The following is a 24,010-nucleotide window of genomic DNA, read 5'->3' as shown; positions in this document are numbered from 1 at the left end:
CGATGTGGGTAACAAACTGAGTGAAGATGCCTAAATTCTAGTCTCTCTCTACTTCGCTATAGTAGGAATTTTTCATTATATTCTTGATCTATGCTGTTCATTTTTTCAAGTTATAATAAACAAATGATAATAAATTTTTACCTTTTAAAAATACTTCCTCTATACAGAATCCTTTCAGAAATCTGTTAGATTTTTCAGTTCATACTGTTTTCAAAAATAGCGGTCCTAGAGCAGTAATAAATGAAAACTATCCTGGTTTAAAACCAGATAATGCCTCTAAGTGTCAGACATTTAACTTGTACTTTTTTAGTGTTATTTTTGTATTCCATATTCTGCTGAGCTATACAGACTATAAAGAGAATGCTGGTTTTCCATCATATTTCTGTATTAAAATCTGTTTGTCATGTCCTTAATGTTTTAACTTCCTTATGTTGTCTACTCTATTTTTAAAAAAAAGTTAAAGGAAATGTACACTCAGTAATGAAAGAGACAAATATCAATGCTCAGTTTAGGATGCCATCAGGCTTAGCTTATATGATCAGAACAGAACAGTCAAAAATCAGGTGAAGATACATAATAAGGTCTATGTGTGATTAACTTGTTACATAAATACACTTTAAAACAAAACACCAGAGACTACCACTTGAAAGGTTCTACCTTGATTTTATACCATCACAGATATCACATAGAAAAAAAATAAAAATTTGTCTCCCAGAAAAAAACCCTCACATAGCTTCTTTTTAAAATAACCTATAGTTGTGGTTTGTGGGTTTTTTTGGTTTTGGTTTTTTTTTTTCTTAAACTAAACAATTGAACAACCCCACTTGTACAGTACACTGTGCAACAAAACCAACAATAAAATAATTATTGTATATCACCAGGGAAAGAGGAGTTTCTTCTGGTACATGTTAGTGCTGTTATTGAGCATCATACAAATTATGAATGAATATATTTTATTTGGAAACATGTTATTGACAGAAATATATCAATAGTAATATGAGTATTGTCAACAGACTGTCAATATTAATGTAATTATGATTAAGGGGATAACATGGATTTTAGCTATAATACCAAGTAACATCTCCTGCAGAGCTGCTATCAATATAAGCATTATTATTGACCTGTACTGGGACTATCAGTATGAGATGTATTACCATCAGGCATATTTGTCAATGCATTCTACCCACAAAAATTCTACATTTAAATTTACAGGTCTGTAAACTTTGCCTGAAGAAATATATAAATCCAAATAACCTCTAGGGTACCATTTTTTCCACAGGGCAATTCCACTGTGGATGAGTAATCAAGGGGTTTCTACTGTCTCTGTGCTACTGCAATTGCATTTCCTGCTTTTCTAGCCTAATCATTAGAAGACAGACATATATCATATGTGGAAGCTTGAAAATATTTTGAAGTATGAAAAGTCAAAACACTTTTGGGAAGCCAAATAAAAATATATTTTTAAGTAGAAAATGAACTTGGCTCCTTACTGCTCCAAGTTAAAATTGTATTTAGGATGCAGGAATTAGCACACCCATGCACTTCATGAAGTTCATGATTTAACTCTTTAGATAATCTCTTCTGTGCTGTCAAAACACGTAGTCTGAGACTGTACTTATGCAGAGATGGAATGGACAGGAGACTATGCAATCCTAACTCAGTATGAATTCAGACTCAAGAATACGTTGGCAGATGTTTAACTACCAAGAAAGCTGATTCCACACTTTGTCTAGGTAGTCTGCTCCAGTGTTTTATCACCCTAATAATTATAAAGGACCTTTTTCTCATATTCAGTCTAAAGCATCCCTACTACAAAGTAAGATGGTTTTCCTTCCACAGAATACAGTAACCTCAATGGAGAAGAATTTTCAGTTTGTCTGCATCTTCTTGAGAGGAAAAAGCAGTCAGGCATGTGAGGGGACCAACTACATGATTTGCCAAATTAGATAACATCCTCTTTCCTACAACATACCTGGTATGATCCTCCAGAAACATACACCTTTACTTTTTTCAGCAGCATAGTATTTACCTCAAGGTCCACTACATCTTCAAATCTTTTTCTGCCATTTTTCTGTCTGAATTATTATTTCCTGGTTTGTACTAAGGCATTTGATCTTTTCCTCTTAAATGCAGTGCTTTATGCTAGCCTATATTGCTTTTAATCTTGTTGATTTCAGAGATTCTCTTCAAATTCATCAGGAGTTATTCTGGATTCAGATCTTATGTTCAAAACAAATTATAAAAACCCAAAACTTTCAACCCCTCTCCAGTAAGTGTGTGTTCTCTTCGATCATCCAATTCATTAATGCCTTTTCATCTTGACAGGGTACTATAGATAATTATTCTGTAAAGGCAATTTTTCAACTTGATGCTGATAATATTAGCGTCTAATGGAGATAGTATTGATACCATGTTTCTCTAGCTTGCTTATGTAAGGAAAAAGACTTTATTAAAATAAAGCTGTATTGGGCTTGAAGTTTTCTTCTTACTTACTAAGCTTGTCATCCTTTCTGAGGAGAAACAGACTGAGGTTTCATATGAACACGTCATGTCAAACCATACTGGCTGTTTTACAATCTCTCTTCTACACATTTTTAGATACAAGTTAATTGCTAAAATATTTACTCCCAAATCTTTATTCGGAATTGAAACCAACAGCTTCAATAATTCTCTTAACAGAAGAGTAAAGAGACACAAAACCACACACACAAACCCATTTTGCTGGCCGTTTTCATCCTCTAGGACATTAAATAAATAAATAAATTAAAAAATCAGTAGTACTTAATTCCTCAATCATTCTAGGATTAATTTTATTAGGATTTGCCACTTGAGCACATCTATATTAAGATTCCTTAGGCTATTCTTTCTGTGAATTGGTTCCACTCTTATTTCCTAAGATTAATTTTATAAAAGTAGCTGGTCACAATATATCTCTTTATAAAAGAACCAGTCTCTGAAAACCTGTTACTTGTTCTCCTTTCTTATTTAATAACAGATCTAGGTAATGGACCTATCCCTTTGTGCCTCCTCTTAGATTTTTGGATCTTTTCTTGTGCTTTGTAAATTGAAACTTGTTTTACTCTTTAGATTCACTGATGTTATTCTAACATTCCTATACTATTCCTTTACATTCATCGCTAATCATGTTGCATTATTTTTGCCTGGACAATTCTTTTGATTTCCAGGCCACTGAAGAATTCCTGATATATCAAGTCTCTTTAACATTCATTATAATTATTATAAACTATCTCAACATAAAGAAACAACAGGACATACATTAAACATAACCATTTTTTAGCCTTTTCAGACTAGATTCTGCCAAGTTGCAGCATGCAGATCTATGACACTGGCAGGGGAAAGTAGTATGTGGTGGGCATGCTAAGAATTGTACCCTCTCTGTAGAAAATATCACTAACGCACAGTTTCTTGTTTCTTCAGGCGCCTACAGTACATTCGGTATTGCGCATTCAGTGTTGCCATACTGGATGTGGAGCAATAGCATTTGCAAGCCATACCTGTGGCTCTACTATCCCTCCTTTTATGTTCACAGAGTTAGGGTATCAACAGATAGCAATGAAAACAATTTTTCTGCCAACCACAAGACTGTTGAGATTTTTTTGTTTGTTTGTTTAAAATCAGGTAGGTTTTTTCGTAGTTTGTTTTTGTTTTGTCTTTTTTTTTCTGTTGTTGTGGGGTTTTTTTTGTGAAAAAGTATTTCATTTAACTGTTCTTTTCAGTTACTCTCAATAGCAGAGTACATTTTAGATGCCAATTTGCAATCAATAAACTAAGTGATAAGAAATCAAATTGTATGTAAAGGAAAATTTTAAAATTAACTGGATACACCAATTCTCCTAATAGAACACAGAATCTGGACCCCTTCTGCTCAAAGCCTCATGTCTTACCATTAATTCTCATCTTTCTTGCTCATCAAGTGTAAAGAGAAATATCCTCAGATCAAAGTCTAATTGGGAGCCCCAACTGTGCTGTCTCTTAATCACTGTAAAATTAACTTATCACTACTATATCATTACCCCAAATAACCTTACAAAAGATTGATTTTGTATTACTGTCTGGATTTCTGTATACTTCAGCTAAATACCTACCATTCTGTAAAGAATATAAACTGATTCTTTAATCATTTGGACTAACTACTAACATGAATTGAAAAACCAGTAATACACTGCAATCACAGAAAACATTATTTATTTAATTCTGGAAGGCAGGACTACTTCTCAAAATAGACAAAATAAAGGAAAAACAAATCAATCCTATAGATGAAATTAGGATTTTTCACTAAGGAGGCTGTGTGAGAAACTAGTGACAAATTCAGAATTTTAAATGCTAGTTACATTTAATGTCCAAAGACCAAGTCCAAGACACATCCAAATCACATGTTGCTTTTCCAACTTTAAGTCAGTAAACTTGGATATCATAAAATGGGATACAATGAATAGCTGGAGACAGCAAGAAAACATAACAATAGCTCATTGACTTTTCTTCCATGAACTACCTGCCAGAGTCAAAATATTAGGACTTCAAGTTATAGAACCAAAACAAGCTCTGAAGAGCCAGAATTGATAAAACAGTAATGAAGAGCAGTTGGAAAGTGCTGCACTGTACATCAGTCATTTCTGTTAGTATTTGATGGAAACTGAAAACCCCGCATCAGTGTAATGCATTGCCTTGATAAATGCTAGCAACCAAGACATGATTGGCTACCATTAAGGATACTCTGAATGCTAAGAGCTTCCACTGACTTCAAAAAAAATAAAATTGTAATCAGTAAGCACTCTCAGAAGACAGATTATTAGATGCAAACAAGTAGATCTGATAGTATAGGTAATATTTTAAATATTAGTTACATAGTAATTAGTCTAAAATCTCTTATGTTAATTTTAAGGCTACAAAAGCTCAAAGCACATTTGTATTCCCTGTAACATAAAAGCCATAGATAGCATCACCCTACCAACCTTTTGGATATGGTCCTAATTTTCATTTATTGGAATAAATAGAAAGGTAAGCATGTAACAAGTAGTATGTTCTATCACCATTATTCTTTATCCCATCCTCTTCTTCCCCCATACTTATTTCCTCTTTTTTTTTTTTGTCATCCCTCTCCTTAGTACATCAAATTGCAAATTCACCTCTAAAGGGATGTGTCAATTCTGCTTGTAAATTCCCAGTCTGCTGTACTACATGAAATCTCACTGTAGTTCCTTTTAATTAAATCACTGACAGGAGAACCCAAAAGCTTAACAAAAATCAAGCTTCACTGTAACTTGAGGCTTTCCAAAAAACATGGTTTAAAACCCCCATTGAACACTAAGATGAAGAGCCAAAATATATGCTAAATACAGAGTATCGACTCTTTCTTAGGAACCAGGTAATGGGAATTATCTTACATTTACTGTTGCTGAATTAACATGGTGGAGCACTTGGTTGGAGAAGCTTAACAGAGTTGCAGCTGTGATGGTTAACTAGGAAGGAATTGCCCCTTTCAACGAAGGGGCAACACCTCTGATTAAACCAGTATCAGGAGGTATAAGAACATGGGAAAGATAAGGATCCCTTGTGTTAAAAATGAAGATCTCAGCTGCTGATGACCATATCAGCAGATGACAGGGAAACCCTTGCATTTGAAGAGATTTTGGTAATGATAAGGATATAAGGTTCTGGTCTAAGGATCGATAACTGAAAGTTCTATTGCATTACATGTGTAAAAGTGGAAAGGATCTAAGGCTTAGTAGGTGTTCCATTCCTTGTGTATGCACATGAAACATCACATGGTGGTGAAAGTATACAGCTCCATTTCAGAATGGTTCAGAGACAGAACACTAATGCATGGTTGTGAGCACACCGTGGGCAGTTATAGCTTTAACTCTTAATTTGCTGGTTACTTTTACTCACCTGAAAAGTTGGCTTTATGCCTCATGACAGACATGCTATGTGTTTTTTCACTGTTGTAAGGGTGCCATAGGGTCACACAGCCTTATTTGTCAAGCACAGCATCAATGCCAATTTCATGCATCCTTTTCATGCCCGCCTTTACTTTTTCTTTAAGGCGGTTTCAAATGGAAGAAAGGTATCTAACAAATTCCCACTTCACAGCTCTGTGTTTCTGTTCTGCTCCTACCTGTCTGATCCATATGAATGGATCACCAGATAGGTATGGAGATGCCAAGATGAAGATTGAGAAGATATGCAGAAGGGATTCAGAAGCAATGCCTGTTCTGTATACTCTGACACAATTTACCACAGATGACAGAACCCTGAAATTTTACATTATACACCCTAAGCTCATCAGTTGTGAAACAGTCAGTGCCCAGATTTTATTCCAGCTTCCTTCATTTTTACATACATATGCATACCAACTGCACAGTCATGAATATGCAGCAATATGCAAGTATAACAATGCTGATCCATGTACTACACTGCAGGAACATAATGTCCTTTAACCTTTTATTAGAAGTACTTATTAGATGAGAAAGGTAAAATCTGTCCTAAATGCACAGCTAACTCATAATTAACCTCTGTCCACATCTCTACTGTGGAAAGGAGAACGGTATGTAAAAACAATGCTGTTACAAACTAGATATATTTGCGATATGTTAAAGCCAAGAAGGCCCTGCATCAATAAAAAGACAAGCCAGTTCACTGTCGGTTTTAAGTTTTGGCTTTGTATCACATGGCATAACTCACAAATAATGGGATCTAATTATAATCAACAACCCTTAACTGGTGGAAGGATAAAGAAGAGTACCTGACACATGTCTCATTCTTTATGCTTGTGTTCTATAGAAACATAAGCTGATGTAATTTCTGACAGCTACAGTCACTCCTGTCTTCCTTGACCTGTGTTGCCACATTTTCTTACAGACTAGCACCAACACTCAATTGATCCTCTACTGAATTGTTCTTGCATGTTAAACTGGAAGAAAATAAACCTGTTTAAATTTTTCTGCAGCTTAGGTTCAAAACAGGTCAGCACAGCACCAGGTAAGGCACGTGCAGTACCAGTATGAAGAGCATCAGGGGCAGGAAAAACAGGTAGTCATGAAAGTGGCTGCCTTTGAATCTCAGTATCATACTCTTATACACATCACCGGTCCATAGCAAGACAGAAACCCAAGCCTTTCATGTAACTAGAACTGCTTTCATGGTCTTCAAACCCAACATGATGAATGTGCAAGGATAACACCACAACACCATAAATAAAACAATGCAATTTTTCTGTCTTTCAAAAATGAAAAGAAAAAAAAGAATTATTTGTACAAGTCTGCTGTAGGACTTATGCAGATTCGCAGATGAGAGGCTACTCTGTCTCAGTAACACTATGTGATCCCTCCCCACTCTTACCTTTGCTGTGATTGTACTTTAAAATGTTTGGCATACACAGTGACTAATAAGGATGCTGGGAAAAATAGATATGCTCAGTGTCCCCAACAGTTTTATTACTTGGTAATTATGGTAACTTTAAGCACATGAGGGAAGACTGATATGCTTTCACCACATTTTCTTCAATCCTAGAACTTCATTAGCATTTTAGAATCCACTGGCACAATTGCACATACATATTACAAGTAACAGTTTAGAAGAGGGATAATAATTTCCTTACTAGGCAGCCTGAGCTGTACACTGTGACAGCTTCTACAGTCCCTCTGCAATTCCAAGTTGAATTCCCCTTCATGATTTAGTTGTGCCCCACAGTGTCATGGCCCTATATTAATTTCCTTTCCAGGAGACGTTTCTTTCTCCTTGCCAGGCCCCTCCTGTGGTGTCTTCTGTCAGCTCCTCTACTTATTATTTTGTAATTTATTTTTAAAGTTTCCTTAGAATTAAAATTTGGATAATTTCCTTTCTTTTCTAACCCCATTGCCAATATTAGCAAAAACAGAGATGGTGGAGATAAGCAGTGGCAGAGACAGGATTTTTAGAGAGGTTGTTCCCGGACAGCTACTGATACAAGCACAATGAATATTAGGAGTGATTCAACTTACTTCTAAAGGCCAAACAAACTCCACAGGTCCTCTCTTGCAGGGAAAGGAGGAAGTGCCCAGGTCCAGTCAAAGCCAACCTTGGATCCAGAGTTGCCCCACTGCCATAATTCCTCTCTCTTCCCATATCATGTATTTGTCCTTTCTTTCCTCCATCTCAAAGGTTTTTTTTATGTCTCTTAATTTGTGCCCCTTCTTCCTCTGAAAAAATCTGCATTTAGTTTCCCTTTGAAAATAATCTGAAACTTCCAAATTTATTGCATTCTACCTCCAAACAAAACAGAACAAAACAAAAACCCCCACACAAACCCCATCAATCTACCACCATCTCAGAGAGGCACATTACAAATAGCATCCCTTCTGTTCTCCTTCTCATGAAAATTTTTACAAAGCTTAGATATGAACTGACAATGCTTGTAGATATAGGTCATATGCATGGCTGCAGGAACCACTTAGCTCAACTGAGAAGCTGCAGGACAAAGCACCTGCTACTTTCTCTGTCCATGTACAACACAATCTGACTCATGAGCCTGCAGCTTTTTAGAGGAACACGGGGGGGGGGGGGGGTATTATTATTTGCTGCTTTTAACTTTACTACTTGAATAGCTGGTGTTGAGAGCACACTAGTTAAAATGAGAGTTGCAGCATTACACCCTTTCTCCTTCCCCCTTCACCGGTCTATGTGGGAAAAGTACATATTGTATTGGGTCTCAAAAGGAAAAAACAACCATATCCACCCACTCCTACCCCCCATGAAAAAAAACACAACCACCATCACAAAAACACAAGCCAGACACCGCCCCCCCCAAAACCGCAGAAGCAGCTGCCTGAAAACACCATACTGAAGGAACCTCCTGCTACAGTCCAGAAGACATAAAAAGTTGTAGGGGTTGTCATCATTAACTGCAGCAGCTGTACAGTAGAGATTGAACATGGGAATAGACTCAGTCATATGCAACAGCATCATTTAGGTTGGAAATTCAAGTTAGGTCTCTGCATGCTCTAAAAAAATTGTGTGAATTCAGATGTTGTTCCTGGAAAGCTAACATTTGCAAACCAGATTTTACTAGGGAGAAATTTACATTAGGGTATTCTAGTGAAAGACTGATTTTAATTAATGGAATTATCTTCTAACTGCACACATTACATACAAGTACAAATACATCCTTTTCATATTTGATATTATAGAGTTGTTCAGCTCAGTATTCACAAAACATACGTATAAGACTAATATATTTATAAAGAGTTAAGCATACTTATGATGCAAAGGACCAACAGACACTTTATAATATTTATAGAATGGAGTTGCTTGTGATTTAAAGAAAAATATGTCTCTTTTGAAACTTACTGGCAAAGGGGTCTGTTTTTGTCATCATTCTAAAGTAGTACAGAGCAGTTTCCCTCCCCGAATTTCCTGAAGTATGTGTGTGAAAGCCTACTGGTGGGTTGCCAAATACTGCTTGTGTATTTATCACAAGCTAAGAAAAAAAAGAAAAAGAGAAAACATCAGAGTTGACTAGTACCCCCCACTTTTAATTTTTTATACATGTGCTAACAGGTGCAAGTAGAAAGGGACAAGTGTGTTTATTGTAAGCTTATGAAGTCCAATCCCTGACCATTCAAGCAGGGCCATCTGGAGCCAGCTGCCCAGGACCATGTCCCGATAGCTTTTGAGTATCTCCAAGAACAGAGACTCCACAACCTCCCTGGGCAACCTGTGCCAGTGCTCGGTCACCCTCACAGTGAAAAACTGTTTTCTGATGTTCAGGCAGAGCTTTCTGTGTTTCAGCAGGTGCCCATCACCTGTGTTCCTGTCACTGTGCACCACTGAAAAGAGCCTGGCTCCATTCCCTCTGCACCCTCCCTCTGAGGTATTCATATACATTAAGATCCTCCTTGAGCCTTCTCTTTTCCAGGCTGAACAGTCACAGCTCTGTCAGTCTTTCCTCACAGGAATCATGCTCCAGCTTCTTAATCACCTTTGTAGCTCTTTGTTGGGCTCTCCAGTATGTCCAGTCTTCACCTATAGTAGGGATCCCAAAACTGGACATAGTACTCCAGATGTAGCCTCACCACAGCTGAGGAGTGAGAACCACCTCCCTTGATCTGTTGGCAACACTTCTAATGCAGCCCAGGATAAGGATACCGTTAGCCACCTTTGCCACAAGAGCACATTGCTGGCTCATTTTGGTGTCCCCCAGACCCCTAGGGTGTTTTCTCCAAAGTTGCTTTCCAGATGGTTGTACCCCAGCTGATACCAGGGAATGGTGCTGATCCTCTCCAGGTGCAGGACTTTGCACTTCCCCTTCTTGAACTTCATAAGGTTCCTGTCAGTCCATTTCTACAGCCTGTGGAGGTCGCTCTGGATGGTAGCGCCACCCTCTGACGTATCAGCCATTCTTCACAGTTTTGTGTCATCAGCAAACTTGCTGAAGTTGCACTCTGCCCCATCATAAAGGTCATTAATGATGATGTTAAATGGTATTGGACTTGGCACTGACCCCAGAGTACTCCACTGGTTACTAGCCTCCAACTAGACTTCCCACTGATCACCACACCCTGGGCCCAACCGTTCAGCAAGTCCTATGTTGATCTCGCTGCCTGCTCACCCAGTCATTGCAGACAGTGTTGAAAGCCTGACTGAAACAGTATGTACTGCCCTCCCCTCATCTATCAATTTCATCACAGAGTTACCAGGCTGGTCACGAATGACTTCCCCTTGGCTAATCCATGCTGACTACTCCTGGTCACTTTGTCTTTAATGTGCCTGGGAATGGTTTTCAGGATTAACTGCTCCATCACCTTCCATCACTCTCAAGGATGATGGTGAGGTTGATCAGCCTATAGTTCCCTGGATACTCCTTCTTGCCCTTTTGAAAATAGGAGTGAGATTGGCTTTCCTCCAGTCTTCAGGCCCTTCTCCCAGTTTCCATGATCAATCCGATATTACCAAGAGCATCCTGACAGTGATATAAGCCAGCTCCCTCAGCACTCATATGTGCATTCCATCAGTGCCCAGAGCCTTATATACATCCAATTTACTTAAGTATTCTCTGACTTAAACTTCTTCTACAAAGCATACGCCTGCTCTGCTCCAGACTTCCCCTTGGGTTCCACAGTTCCTGAAGGTCTTTGCTAACAGAGATGGAGAGAAAGGTCGTCAGTACCTCAGCCTTTTCCACATCCTGTCTCACCAGAAGCCCTGTCCCAATCAGCAGTGATTTTCCCTAGTCATTCTTCCACTACCGATGTATTTCCAGAAACACTCCTTGTTGCCTTTGACATCCCTCGCCAGACTTTTAAAAGCCTGCCTGGAAATGACTTTTCTAATCACTTGTCTGCATGCTCACACTGCCTCTATGTTCTTCCAAGGTTATCTGCCTCTGCTTCTGCGGACTTCCTTTTTATGTCTGAGTTTTGTGATGAGCTCCTTGTTCATCCATGCAGGACCACTGGCATTTTTGCCTGACTTCCTCCTTGCTGGGATGGATTGCTCCTGAGCTCTAAGGACATGATCTCTGAATACTAACCAGCTTTCCTGCAACCCTCCAGGGCTTTATCCCATGAGACTTTTCCATGCAGATCCCTGAGGAGGCCAGAGTCTGCTCTCCTGAAGTCCAGGGCAATGATTGTGCTTTCTAATACTTAGGCCAGGCCCTCAAAGAAAGCAGGCGCTAATATAACTAACCAACTGAATAAGAAATAGATTACATCAGTTTCTGCCAGGAACCATACTGCTTAAAAGAGACCTGAGCTAAATTTGAACAAACAAACATGCTGAATGTCTTTATTAAAAAATATTATCTGGAGAGTCTTAAAAAAACCCAAAACACCTCTCTGCACAAAAATCATTAAATATCTAAAAAGTTTTATAAGTCAGATATTAAAAATAATGCAATATATCTTATTCTTCCTTAGACTGACATTAACCCAGAATGAGCTTATTGATCATATATGAAGAACATTTCTTATTAGATACAGCACTATCTTTCAATTCAAAAGCTTGTTCATGGGTAAACAGTTTCTTACATTATAACCTCAAACTGTCAACTGATTTGTTTAGAGTTTACTACTACTTTTCTTTCAGACATCTGCTCACCTCCTCCCTCCTTTCTCTCCTCCTGCTCTCTCTGAACCTCATGGCTTTGAAATCACTTTCACATATTAAAAAAAAATAGGAAAAGGAATGACATTCCCACTCTCTCCCATTTTGAATATGTAATTAAATTATGGGTTTTCTTCTGAAAAAACATGTGCTTCATTACTATATGCGGATATACATCAATACTGAATTCAGACATCACTCTCTACCCCTTGATTATGTACATCTTGATGAGTAATTTATTTTAAAATATATTTTTTGATATTGCTAATATATAACTGTAAACTTGTTACCCTCCTTCCTTCCCAAAGATTCTCTGGGTAGCAGTCTTCAGCAATTTTCAGAATTATTGTTTTAGAAGACTATAAAAGATTAAACACAAGAGAAGATCAAATGTCTTTCTTGAGTTGTACCACAGCATTTGATGTTACAAGAACAAATGGAGGTCCTCAGATTAGTAACAGTGTCAAAAACTATTAAAGTATAGAAATTACCTTTCCCATTCTATTCTATGAAGGGTCTAACAAAGTCTTTATGTACTATCGATACCTGTCTGCAAGTTTTAATTGAATTTTATTTAGTCCACTACAATAACATTTGCTTCCTACATGTCCTGAATCAAAGTTAAGTATCAAAACCTTTCTGTGAGTCACTACCTTTTCTAATAAAAAAAACATTATGCCTAGAGTCATGGGGTGGGGGATTAATAAAAGAATCTAAGAGAGGACAAATACACAGAGCTCTCAAACAAAGAAAAAAACTCCCTCCCAAATCTAAACACTCTCCTTGCACAATACAGACATTCCATATATCTAGCTTAATCCCTAATAATCCACCAACATGAACTGGGGCATACCATTCCAACTACCCAACAGATTTTTAATCAGTGGGTGGATTCATAATGCATCTGAAGGCCCATTACCTGAGAAATTAAAACTTTCTAAAAAATCCAGAGGATAATATTTCATATGCTTGAACAGCTGCTGTACTAAGTTCTAAGGGTAGCTATGAAAGACTTAAGCATAGAGATACACATGTAAGTTCACCACCATTACTTTACAGTTTTCAACATTTCTAATATAAGTAAAAAGATACTTCACCACCCATGCAGAGATGTGTAGTTTTAATTATGTACTCTATTATATCAACACTAGAAGTTTCACTAAAGCTTTAATGGAAACTGATTTTCTTCATTTGGTGAAAAGGATAATCTCAACAAATAAAAAAATCCACAAGTTTGAACCAAAGCAGGCCTAAAAGTTAAAGGCCTTACAGTAAAGGCAAAACTCTAAGTAAAGAGTTATTTCAGCTGCTTCAGTCCCAGATTAATGCAATTTTATTATGCTCTGTACTCAGTAAATGTACTCAATTCATAACCAACCATAACATTGGTGTTTAAAAAAATATAAATTTTATATATATATATATATATAAACACACACGTATAGTCACTTACAAAAATACTTGAATACCCTGTCTCTTTCAGCCTTTCCATTCAGAAGATCCTTGCAAAATGTTCATGGACAAAAGCTTCAAAGTATTCCACTTTAATTCACCGACTATCAGTAACAATATGGAGAATACTAGGCATCATGGTAAGTAAAGTGTAAATGCATAAGCTATTAAAATACTAAGATTTTTGAAAATAAAAATAATAATAATAATGCTACTTTCTGAAGAGTATGTTTGCACAGGCAGACACAAACTTCCGACAAGTTCTAGCAATAAAATAATATCCGATTTACCCAGAAGATGACAAATAATTTTCAAAACATTACTGCAGTGTATAGGATAGCAGAATATTGGGAGTATTTTTTAAAAAATTTTTTTACAGAAAACTGAAATTAGGTTGGACTAGACTACTCATGGGGTAGTACCTCATGCACAGCACTGTTTTTTCTCCACATACATCACTACAGACACAAGTGGTGAGCTACTCTCTCCAAAGAAAGGGTTCGTGGAGAATACAACTTTTTAACTTCATTAAATTATTCTTACTAGCAACTAGTGCTAGAACACTAGTGACCACAATAATTACTCCAATACTGACATGACCATCTGCTTCCTTAGTAAAGATCAGAAAAATTAAAGTGTCAAATTCCTCTAATAGTCTTGATTATGTACCCTACTGGTCTATTCCATTTAAAAAAAAGAAAAAAAGAAAAAAAAAAAAACGAAAAACACCTTTTCAACAAGTACATTTATACATCTTACAGGTGCGAAGTTATCCCTCTAACTCCACAGCAAGTAACTGAAATTGACAGCTACCTGCAGAATGAACAAAAAACCAACAACAAAACATACCAGAGGAGACAATTGTTACGCCCCTTGATAGTTTATTTCCTGCTCTAACTCATGTCCCAGCAACACCACTTTCACCTGTCCTCCTATTTACTTCATTAAATAAACCAGTGATGACAGACATCCATGAAGTGAAAAACAAACTGCTGATGAGTAGAAAATGAAGTATAAAGAAAAAATGTTTGTAGAAGAAAGCACTGATAAAAGATCTCCATAAAGAATATTACTAGTCTTCAAGTGAAAACTTTATCAGCAGCTGCTGCCGAGCGGCATATTAATAACAGCTCCAAGAAAGTTAGACAAGAATTCACCAGCTTCCAGTAACATCAGGCAAATGGATAAATATTCCGGAATCAGATTTTACTACAAACTGGCCATACCCATCTTTGACCATGGTGAACACCTCCCTCCCACTGACGGGTGGAGGACGATACAAAAAATATACCTTGGGACTGAAAGTAATATATAGTGCTGTGGTTTTCAGTATGGACTATATCACAGGTGGGCCTCTCCTCTGCCAAGAACATGCTGGCCATTCAGGCTGTATCTACATTAATTTTGTGGCAAATTTAACAATTTGTTACTTACACTTACAGGCTGCACAAAACTGGACTTTCAGAAAGGAAAAAGGAGCCACTGCCACCTTAGCAGGCAGCACCTACAGGAAAGCTGTCACCTATAGCAGGCAGTCATAGGAAAGACCCTTGGAGGTCTATAAATGGCTGGCTCTCTCATCTGACACGAGAGTAACAATTCAGATTAAAATACCCCTCTGCCAGAATATTATGCCCTTTCCTCTCTACAGAGCATGTTACCAGGCTCCGTCCTTTCCTCCCGTACACCCTGGGCCTAACTGGAAGCCTCGCCGTCTCTCTGCGCACCGAGGCACGCAACAGGCGACAGGCCGGGCGCGGGGCTCGGGAGGCGGAGGCGCCCGCAGCGAGCGTGAGGCGAAGCACAAGCTCTACAGACGCGGCCCGGAGACGCGGCCGGGGCTAAGGCAGGGAGGCTGCCCCGCCGGCCCGCCGCCGCCGCCGCCTGGCCAGGCTCCATGGAGGGCCGCGGCCCCGGCAGCAGCCCCCGCACGGCGGCAGCGCCGCCCGCCGCTGCTCCGCTGGCCGAGAAGGCCTGCAGCATCCCCGCCTCAACCCGCCCCGCGCCCCGACTGACCTGCGCCGCCGGTGGGCCCAGGCCGCCGGGACTCTGCAGGGGCACGGGCGCGACGGACTCTGCCTCCAGGCTCCCGGTGGAGGCCTGCACAGACCGAGCCTCCTCGGGCTGCCCTGGGGACTCTCACCCGGCTACCGCCCCTGGCCCTCGGGCACCGTCCCACCAGCAGGCCCCGCCGGGTCATAGAGCCAGCTTCTGCTTCCTAGAGCGGCTGTGGCACAGACGCGTTACCGCAGGTAAGCGCCTAGAGTGGCTTTGCAGGAAGCACTCTGGGAGATCGAGATGACGCGTAGAAGAGCTCCTGGGACGGCGTCTCTGCCGGGGAGAACTGTGGGGCTACTTGACTGGCAGACCGCAGAGCAAATCAGTGTCTCAGTTTGCGGACGAGGAGCCAATAGGAAAGGCAGGAGGCGGGGCAGCTGTTGGGCCGGGTAGGGGAGAGTGGCCTGAGGCGGGGTGCGGGTCGTTGGCGGTGGTGCTTCCCAGGCCCTGCGAGCGGTCCGGCATTTTAGTGCGAAGCGGAGCTGAGCGGCGGTTTCGCCACCTTCAGCTTAGCAAGAGCCAGCAGCAGCCGCCTCTGCTTGCCCTGGCCGCCCATGTGGCGGTGGACGAGCTCCTTGCTCGGGGTGGGGGGGTGGGGCGAGGCTGGGTAACTTGGATTCACGGGCAACTTGGAGTGCAGCCGCGGCCCCTGGGGGCCGAGAGGCTGTTGTAGCGTTCACTGACAGGATTCACAGGGCTGTGAGAGGAGAAACTGAACTGACTAGGGAGGGACTGTGACAACAGCCTATAAATACTGCAGGCAGGTGTTTCTCCAGCAGCTTTGCTCCAGCGCTGTTTGCTGCGGGGTTGATGGGTTGGTCACTGGCGTTAGTGACAGCCAAGGTCTCCCTCGTGGGTCCAAAAGTATTCTGGATTACTCGGAAGGTATTGCTTGAACGTATTACACACTTGAGGAAATCTGCATTGGGAAGTTGGTTGTTATGGTTCTAGAAAGCAAATGAAAGAAAACTCTTTTAAAATATGACTATATGAACTGGTTGAGAGGAATTTACAGTTATTAAACATAAAAGACACTCAAATAATGATTTATTTATTTATTTCCAGACAGTAACTCTATTTAGTTTTGGCATATTTGTGAATACAGATTCACAGGTAATATTAAGGGTCTCAGTTCTTCAGATACCTTGCTGAGGTTGTCTGTGCTAAGGAGTCTGTGGGGGGATTCCATGGGCACATATTGATGGATCCTATACCCTTGTTTCCTAGCTTGCAGGCAAGAAATGAGGCAGCGCTCTGGACTACTTGTGTCAGAAAACAGGATGCGGCCCTTTATGAATATTATGATCTTGAAATAATAGTTTCATTGAATATTTACATGTCGTTTTTCACAGTGGTAAAGCATCTTTAAAAAAGATGCCCGACTGTTAACAGTGAGTAATTCCTCTTTTAGAAGAACTGTTTGAAGTGAATAAAGCCAATTCACATGGGTGATTTCGCAAAATGGGGGTTAGATCTTTTATATGAAAACTGCATTTTAAGCAAAATGAGGTAACTCTTTGTTGAGCCAGGACAGTTTTTTTGTTTCAGAGAAGGGCATGGTAGTGGAAAGCTTATGACCACTAAGAAAGGAAAAACAATCACACTGAAATGTTTAGATAGTCTAATACATACACCAAGGTATTTGGGGCAATTTTTCCTTTGTGTTTGAAACAAAACCAAACAATCATTTATTTCTGCTGAGGAATAATTCATTTAATTGAATTATGAAATTAATCTATTTATTATCATTCATTTATTATTGCATATTTGAATTAGAAACAAAAAGAATTCCTAGTGCAGGGCACTGTAAAGAGATATATCAGCATTTAAAAATCTTGTGAAGGGAGACCCTGTGTGACATGGGCATACCAGAGAAAGGCAACAGACCACCTGCAAGTGAAAACTGAAGCAATGTGCGGGACTGATGTTGTGACTGCCTCTGGGAGCCATACTTCGTAGGTGTGAGGTGTTGTCCAGCCTCTTCCTGAGTTTTGTACTGATACTCCAGGTGCAGTTGACTGTGTATGTCTGTTAGTTACATGAGGTCTCTCAACAAAAGCTTGCAATGCCTAGTTGTCAGTGCTTGGAATACATACAGACCCTATAACAGGAAGTATAATTGAGGAGTGCTGAACAAATCCCATATGCAGAGCAAAGTTTTGGCATGAGTTCTGGAAGATGAGTTTCAGAGCACTTCACAAGTAATTCTTGCTGAAGCCACCTTTCCTTATTCACTCCAATTACTGAAAGAAACAGTAAACCATTAGGTGTAGTTCATATCTGAAGTTTGTCCTCATTTCTGACACTCGCATTTCCTCCTGCTGTTTCTTTTGCTCTTCTCATATGAAGATTATATGGCCCCCATGCTGCTGAGAAATCTCTTTCTCCTCCAGGAATCAATGTGGATGAAGACAGCAAATTCATGGCTGATCAGATAGGTTTTACAGACTGGATAGCCTTAGTCTTTTCTAAGCTGGAAAAAGAGCATACTTGCTTAAACTATACTACAGTAGTGAAAAAGGCAGTTTTCAGGTGTTCAGAATGAAATGGTTAGCAAATGAACGTTACCTTTCTCTTTGAAAAGCTTCAGACACCCTCTCCTGCAAGCAGTGCTTGAATTGTGGTTTACTGGCAATTCAGTCATCAAAATCTTATTTGTAGTGTCTTTGTAGCAGACTGCACAGATGAGGAATTTAGTCTCTGCAGTTAATGTTCTTCCTGAAGCGGAAAACTGCAACTAAGAGACTGAAATATAAAGAAAGAGTGAGGGGTGGAAGAAAAATGAAAAGCTAGAGCATACCTTTGTCCAAGGTTTTCATTTGTGTCTAACCTTCCCTGTCATTTCTATCCTTCCAATTCTTTCAGGAGATGATAGAAAAATATCCTCTCAGACTACAGAAAAGCACTCTCAAATTTCTGTGCCACTACTTGAAACGTGGCGATGCTTTTAAAACAGACATTTTGCGTGGCCTTAACTGCTCACAGGTCTGTCCTAAAACCAAAGTAGCTGCTAGGCATACCCAGTTAGTACTGTTCATAAACATTTTTATAATGTTTGACCTTAAGAGTGACCTGAAGATTAATGGATATGTTGTATCAGTTTTAATGGGTCTCTTCTCCCTTGGATGCACACATGTGACTCCCATTAGCCTTAATGGGAGTTACAGTGTGCCTAGAGGTTAGACAAGATCTCTAAAGGTGCTGTTATGCTCTGTTGTATTAACGATCTCATAATTGCTGAGGTGCAGCACCTTTGCATTGAAAGCAGACTAATTAAATCAGTCTAGTATTAAGTTGGTATACTAGCATACCTGACACGTATGTGTGTTTTCCTGTGAGTCCCTCAGTACACAAAGGTAGAGGCCAAATCAAACGTGGAATTTAAATTTTAACTGTGACTTGGCTTCCTTTTGAATATTTTTTAAATCCAACATAACTTAATGAGTTGGATTCCTAAGAAAGATTATTATTGTTTGTGCCAATGCAGAGGAAGAAGCTGAATGTGGTGTTTTATCATTAAAGCTTTTATTGAGAAAGGGGACTGAACTGATTCTTATTTTTGATGTTCCAAATCATACACTTTGAAAAAGGCAGTTAGGTCTAGAGGATTAACATGAAGCTTGATGTTGAATTTTAATTATGGCTTTGTTACTCATTTCTTCCAAGTGCCTTTAGACAAAGCACTTCACCTTTCTTTGATTTTCTGGTATGTAAAATATCTGCTTGCTTCTTAGTGTTGTAGACATAAATTAATATCTGTTCTATGCTTTGAAATGTTAAGATGGGTACATCCAGCTGTATTCTGCTAGCATAATCATGACAGCACAGGAGGAGGAAAAAAATCATAGTACCTACCTGATACAGCCAGCAGAAGCCCTGGTGGAGATGTAGATCTGTTGAAAGAACTGATGTTGTTCCATAGTTTATGATGCATAAGACAGTGCACTGCTGCAAAATCTTTAGTATGGTTTATTGGAAGAGATTGTACAGTAGGGTAAAATTTACATTGTATAGATGTCAGGTGTTTTTTGTCAGTCAAAATAATTATTAGAATTTGAGTGTCACTCTGAAAATTTGTGTGCTGTATTCCATGACTATTTCTTTAAGTTTGAAAATCGACCATGAGGTAGTCTTTGAGGATAAGAATTTGGGGAGAGAAAGAATATTCATTTTTACATTCTGGGGAAAAGAAGGGTTTACATGGTAACTTCCACATTTAAAGTTGATTGGTCTTTTTTATTATTATTTTGTCAGACTAAGTTATTATATAAACTCAATTTTGTGATTCAGTTGAGTAGGTCTATACATACTTCAGTTGTGACTCTGATATGCTGAGGTTTAAAGGAGCCAGCTCTTTACCTCAGCTCTGTAAAAGGGAACTGGGTTGGTAAACTAAAGCATGAGCTTGCATTTTAGCCTCTCTGTTTCATAGCCCTCTGCCTTCAATAACAATTGTAAGCTTTACTGTTCTGGAAACTGGGATGATTTAGGCATTGGCACTCTTGATTTTTGACTGTAGGTGTTAACTGAAACAGTGCAAGTAGAAAACATATTGGTGATACCATCTTAGTAGCAATTTGTTTGAACTTGCCCCAGGTGGAAAAGAGATTGGTGATACCATCTCAATAGCAATTTGTTTGAACTTACCCGCAGAGTTCTTGAGGATTTTAGAATCTTATAAATCATTAGGTAGTATTCCGTAAAGATTTTGAGTATGCAGAGTATCTTAAAGGCCACTGATTATAACTGTGAAAAAGGTCTGCTACAGTGCATACACCCAAATAATTGTAAGGATGCTGGTAAATCACTCTAGATCAATGATTCCTATATGAAATTAATGAAGAAAAAATAAAAATATGACATGAAAACCTAATGTTGCTTTTAGTAACCTGTACTTCTTATTACTGTTACTTGCACATTTCAAGGATGGAAGAAAGTGGATGGTTAAATGTGTTAGTGGTCTATGGAGAGATTGATTTGATATGCTTTCTCTAGCTTGCATTGAACCCAGCTAGAAAAATGAGTACGTTAGTACAAAAATTGCTGACGTCAAGGTGTGCATGGGAATAGGCTAAAAAGGGCCAGAGCTTGTCTTGACTTCTTTTCTATTTTTTTAGTAATCAAACTTAATCTGTCCTTTTTATTTGTGTTCAGTTTTGAAGTGGGACAAGAAACAGAGTCCAAGTCTGCATTCTTTTATGAGTGAATAGTTTGCCCCATTCAGTTCATTCTGCAGCTAATGTCACAGAAAAATGCAGTAGAAATTCAGTGCTCTTCAACTCAATTTTCATAAGCCACAGTTACTCATAGCTGGGATAAAGGGACTAATCTGATTCTGAATGAAAGTATGTGATGGATAAACAGGAGTATTTGTTGAGTTTTGTAGGGTACATATTAATAATGATTTCATTACCATGATACAGACTTTTCAAATTATGGTTTATTTCAAATCAAAGGGCATTATTACCATACATTTTTTTGGCCTGTAATGAAAGAAAAATTTCATTTGACTGTTCGTGTACTTATGTATGCAAAATGATCTATGTTATGCAGATACCTGAAAGCAGGAGAACTGGATTTGAGAGGAAGCCTGTGTTCTGATATCAGCAGCAACTTAGATCTCATTGGTATCACATCAGAATAATGTTTTACAGCCTCTGCCAATTTAAAAATCAAATTGGAGCTAGGTTTGTATAGAACAACACATTTGACTGACAGGAAAGGCTGTTATAGATGGATGTGATGTTCTATCCTTGTATAACAAGGGGTTTGACTGACAGTTTTAACAATAGTACACTTTCTATCCCGTATATTCTAAATTATTATTATTACAGTACAAAACATTTTTGCACTTGCTGTATATAGATAACGTACACTTTTTGTGTAATAACATTCAAGAAACGAGGGTTTCTTTTATGTCTTAAAGATGATGACAATTAATGAAGGCTCTGTCTGACACTTAAAACCAATGTCAAGGATTGCTATTGTGGTACATGGTAATGTAAAAACTGTTGGGGTACTTAGCTCCCAGTGAAGGATCAGTATAACTTGACACATGCTATATGGTAGATGAAATAAATCTCCTTGGAGAGCAATAGAAATATTTCTTAAACTGAAGAGTGCCCTTTCTGTTTTATAATCCCTCTTTTCAGCTTTGCAGTTCTTTGCATCACTGCAAGATACAGTTTTAATCTGAAAAATAACTGTTTAAAATGGTAACTTTTAATGCAACAAATTTGCTTTCAGTGCTTTGCAGTCAACATTTCTCTGGTACAAGACCTATGATTCTTCTTCATAACAAAAGCTAGACATAAGGAAGGTACACAGGTGGTTTTTTTACTTATTTGGGGCTCTCATTTTCTTTTGGGGAGACCATATTTTTAGTAAGTATCCTTATAATTTTAAGATTTCCACTTTAAATTCTTGGCATCCTTTGTCCCTTTAGATCTTTGCAGCACTATGTACACTAACTTGATTCTCAAAGCACAGGTGTCTCCTACTTTTTGTAGGTTTTCACAAGCAGAGACACTATAGTGTGTGTACATTGTATTTGATGATATCACAAAGATGAACATTAAAATCTAAACTGCTCTGTAAACTTCAGTTTATTGTTGCATGCAACTAAGGAAGAAGGCATGCTCTTTTATGACCCTGTAATGAAAAATAATATAAAAGTTCGAATGAGAAAATGGGACCATGTTCATCAAAACAGGTCATCTTTCTGATTATCTAGACTGAGAAAACATGGTAAATACAAAGATTGCTTTTACATTTTTTTTTAATTGGCTTACTGTGAAGGATATTTTTCTTAAATGACTGTATTTGGTGAGGGAATTAAATAGATTAATTTTTTTCACCTCATTATGTACTATCAAAGGGATCTTGCTATCTCTGGTTGATTCTGTAAGGTTTTATTTTTCTGTGGAAGGACAAATTCATTATGTGTTTTATCCAACAACAGGATTATTTATTGACTTGGGGCAGTGGTAGTGATATTTCCTGCAAAGCACTAAAAAAATCTTTAAAAAAATATTTACCCCGTTACTGGTGGTGCCAACTCAACTCTGTCAGTTTTAGATATAATACCAGTGCTTCTCCAGCAGTGATTTATGACATGAAGGAAGGGGTAAAAGTAATTTGGGAAATAATATTATCCGGTTAGAAAACGATTACTCAGAGAAATTGTAGTTTTGTCAATATAAACTGCTAAGTTTTTAAGTGAAGCCAACTAAAAAAAAAATATTCCATGATGTGGTATTACATTGATCTTCACATATTTCATTGTGATAATGCAAACATCTGCTACTTAATTTGAGAGAGTACTAACCATGATCATCTGTATAGGGGCCAACTTTTCTAGAGGTGGTTAAAGCACATGCTTTGCTGACCACTGAAGACTGTTGAGATTGTAAACTCAGGCTAAGTTTTAGTTTCTAAACAAGATGGCACCGAATTGTACTGTACCTCCTCTCCCCTGGCCACATCTGTCTGTGTCCCTCTTGTTTAACACAGCTTTTCTTTCCCTGGCATCTTTCCTAATCTTGCTTAATGCATGTCCTCACCTTACTTTCTGTCCTGACTTTGCTCATTGTCCTTGTAAAACTGTCTCATCTCAGTTTCTCCCCGTTCTGCTGTGTTGGTTTTTGTTGGTGGTGGTTTTTGTTTTTTTTTTTTTCCCCTCTGACCTTTTGTATCATTGTTCCAGTAGCAGTTGTCTGTCTAATCTACCTAATTGTCTTTGGTCTTTCTTCCCTTTTTTATGCTTCTCTTATCTGTGAACTCTCAGTGCTCAATTAGTGAAGGAACAAAAGACAAAGAAGGAAATGTTCCCTTGCTGTCTATTCTTGTCTTTGGCATTGTAACAGCCTGGAACAGAGGCAACTACAAAGAGCTGGATTAGTTCCTTCATCTCCAGTTTGGAGAATACTCTGTAGGGATTTTTTTTTTTTTTTTTTTTATAAGAGACTTTTGATTTTTTGATTTTGGAATGAACTTTCTGCTGAGCATATGCAAAATATAATTTGCAGAGATTCACAACTTGGCCAGAGGTGGGAGGATTTCTGCAGGGCTCATGAAAGCACAGTACTGAGATCGCTCATCGCATAAGCTTTATTTCAAACCTTTGTGTTAAATTATTATGAGGTTTACTCTTTAAAGCAAAACGTTTCCTTCACTTTTAATAAGGACAAAGCATTTCCTGTGTACCTCATTTTTGAAGTGGATGCAGTATTTTTCTTGAAATTCATATACATAATTTTTCTCCTGGTTAAACAAAAATGAAGAGTGCAGTCTGGGACAATCATAAAACCATGCCAGCCAAAAAGTAAGGATTTGTTACTTGGGGAGCTGAAATACTCAGCTTTAGTTTTAGAACCTGGGCAGTCTGATGTCTTTAAGC

The 24,010-nt window shown here is 38.6% G+C and overlaps 1 protein-coding gene across 3 annotated transcripts in view; it reads right to left on the bottom strand.

The window, feature by feature from the left end:
- Window positions 1-16,176, bottom strand: part of PEX2 (peroxisomal biogenesis factor 2) — a 40,129-nt gene extending 23,953 nt beyond the window's left edge. The window contains exons 1-2 of one of the 3 annotated variants that reach the window (XM_055704958.1): window positions 15,571-15,909; window positions 8,001-8,198 (exon numbers count right to left, since the gene is read on the bottom strand). The gene's annotated coding sequence lies outside the window, so the exon portion shown is untranslated. Of the gene's footprint in view, window positions 1-8,000; window positions 8,199-15,570 lie in introns of all 3 variants that reach the window. The other 2 variants (XR_008731380.1, XM_055704957.1) reach the window with 2 other exon arrangements.
- Between the last annotated feature and the right edge of the window lie 7,834 nt (window positions 16,177-24,010).

The sequence above is a fragment of the Falco cherrug genome, chromosome 3 (genome assembly GCF_023634085.1).
Source record: "Falco cherrug isolate bFalChe1 chromosome 3, bFalChe1.pri, whole genome shotgun sequence".
Taxonomy (NCBI): Eukaryota; Metazoa; Chordata; class Aves; order Falconiformes; family Falconidae; genus Falco; species Falco cherrug.
This window is presented reverse-complemented; position numbering and strand designations above follow the sequence as displayed.